This window comes from Oratosquilla oratoria, chromosome 3, assembly GCF_046742065.1.
Source record: "Oratosquilla oratoria isolate Oo_2021 chromosome 3, ASM4674206v1, whole genome shotgun sequence".
NCBI classification, from domain to species: domain Eukaryota; kingdom Metazoa; phylum Arthropoda; class Malacostraca; order Stomatopoda; family Squillidae; genus Oratosquilla; species Oratosquilla oratoria.
This window is the reverse complement of record NC_134779.1, coordinates 49,416,111-49,418,610: the sequence shown is the minus strand read 5'-3', so window position 1 is coordinate 49,418,610 and position 2,500 is coordinate 49,416,111. Positions and strand designations below refer to the sequence as shown.

The 2,500-nt window shown below is 53.5% G+C and overlaps 1 protein-coding gene across 10 annotated transcripts in view; it reads right to left on the bottom strand.

Moving 5' to 3' along the window:
* The window catches only part of LOC143022307 (protein groucho-like), a 152,551-nt gene that overhangs the window by 92,438 nt on the left and 57,613 nt on the right, over positions 1-2,500 (bottom strand). The gene's annotated exons all lie outside the window — the stretch shown is intronic.

The window sequence follows — 2,500 nt, the reverse complement described above, 5'->3', positions numbered from 1 at the left end:
GGAATAGGAGGATGTGGAAAAGGACGATGAGGAGAGGAGAGGAGGGGGACGTGCATAATGATGAGGAGGAGGCGAGAGGAGGAGGAGGAGGAGGCGAGGGAGGAGGAGGAGGACGTGGAGAATGACGAGGAGGTGAGGAGGATGAGGACGTGGAGAATGACGAGGACGAAGACGAAGACAATGAGGAGGAGGAAGAGTAACATACCCCCAGAGTGTTAGCAACCAAAGGCTTCACAACGGCCCTTCCCTACGACTAGCAGGGGGGAGGTGGGGGGGGGGCACTGCCGCCAGTTTTCGTTTCTGTTAACACCACCACCAGGCGATTTCACTTATCTTTTGGTAAGACCCAATGGGATTGTTATCTCAGTTAACCCAACTGCTATCATAACGACGCTCTCTGAAGACCTATTGTGGCCAAAGCCGGGTCATCTTCCTCGGCTTGAAGGGGAATCCCCCGTGCCAAAGGAAATGGACATCTTAACTGCCGAGACCTCACTCTTGCAGACTTTATTATGGATAACTTTAGATGTTTTGATTCAACTGGAGGGTTTGAAACCTTGGGCTCAAAGGATAAGAGAGAGTACAGGCTGTCACGCGACGACAAGCTTACGAGGTCACACAAACAGCCACGAAGGCCATTTTCCGACCCATTACTCTGGGTGACAACTACATACACACACACACGCGGAGGCCACCTCATTTGCGCTGCTGCTGCAGCTGCTAAAAGCCGGGAGGGTTCGTTAGGGCCGCCCCCAACGGGGATGTAGAATCAGGGGACCTCACACCATCGCAAGCGGCATCTCTTCGGAGCACACTGTCCGCAGTAGCTGGAGCAGTGGGGATGTGTGTGGGAGGTGTGGGGGTGTCGTCTCGTGCCGCCGCCGCCGTGACTCCGAATCCTCCCTTGGGCGTCAGGCTGAAGAGTCGCCCTCAAACTTGAGCTCCGACGGGCAATCGCATCCCGTCGCTTGGAAAGAATGATCTCTCGCCATTGAAGAACTCTTCAATTCGCTCACTTTGTGGGTTTGATTCAGAGTAAAATTAGATTACCAAGAGAACTGTACGAGCGACATCGATTCATCAAAACGCTGCAAGGCAGATCAAAATGCTCCTCCTCCGGGAACCCATGTGAACTCCCAGCTGCAGGTCGGTGGAATTAGCTCCAACTGATTTTCGCGACCTGCACATTTCTCCTGGTTTCCGCCATGAAGCCGCCTTTTCATTCAGCCGAAGGTATATTTTCTGCAGCAAAAGGTGACAAATCTATCTGAGCTCGTCAATTTCCACTCATCTCCGCTCCCCTTCCTCCTCACTCCGTCGTTGGCGCACCGCCACGCCCTCCCTTCGCCGTAGCCCCCCCTCAACCTCATTTCACGCCTTCAATGTTTACTCACTTCCTCCCCCCCCCCCCCGCAGAGGCCGACTCCCCCAAAACCATCACCCCATCACTTCTCCAATCTCCCTTTGTACGCATCCCCTCTTCTTTTGGGCTACATTTCCCCACTTTCCACTTCACATATACAGTCGTATTTTCGTATGATATACATATATATATATATATATATAATTCTCTCTGCGTCCAGACCAAGCACACTTCCTGATCTTCAGCAGAAAAAAATGGCCCACTATTTCTTAAAACAAACGCCAAACTTGCGCCGGTGTATTTTTGCCGAGGAAGTAAACACCTATTCCTTCCTTGGGCGGCGGCGCCCTTCAGCCCCCCCCCCCCCCGGCTCCCACCTCCACAAGGCCAACCCTCCAGCATCTTGCCCCATCATGACCCAGTTTGCCCCCCAACCTTGCCATTTCTAAACATTATCTTTCCCTCCTTCACCTTCTCATCCTCCTCCTCCGCCTACTACTACTACTACTACTACTACTACCACTACGACTACTATCAATCTGCATTCCTTACACATTTTTACACCTTGCCCGCAAACCTTCCCCATTACTGATCCAGAACTAATCCATGCTGGCCCGGCCCGGCCCGGCCCGTACTTCTCCCATCCAAACAGGGCAATGTCCAATCCGTGGCTCTGATAGCGCCAACATTCTCAGCGAATTACGGCGGACTGTCAGAACTGCAAACAAAACTGTTGCCAAGGATGTCATCTCACTTCAAATCGGTTTCGTCATTCAAGAGCCCACCTTGAAGCATTCTACATAACTCCCTTTTTCAAGTTTACAGCCAAAACAAAACACACAGCTAGGGCACTTTTTTTCCCCTCCGGCAACAACCACGGATTCTTACTCTTGCGCGCGGCGGTGGCGGCGGAACCCCGGGGGCCGCCCAAGTCTCCCCTCGCCTGAAGAAGGAACTGTGGCGCGGTGATGGCCACAAAAATCTCGACCCTGTTTCCGACTAGAGTCCCCACCCCTTTCCCGAACAAAAATCGTTCCTCCCATCCCCCGCCTCCTCCTCCTCGTCCTCCTCCCGGCGGCGGCGCCCATGATGCACCAGCAGCAGCAGCAGCAGCAGCAGCAGCAGCAGCAAGCTCGC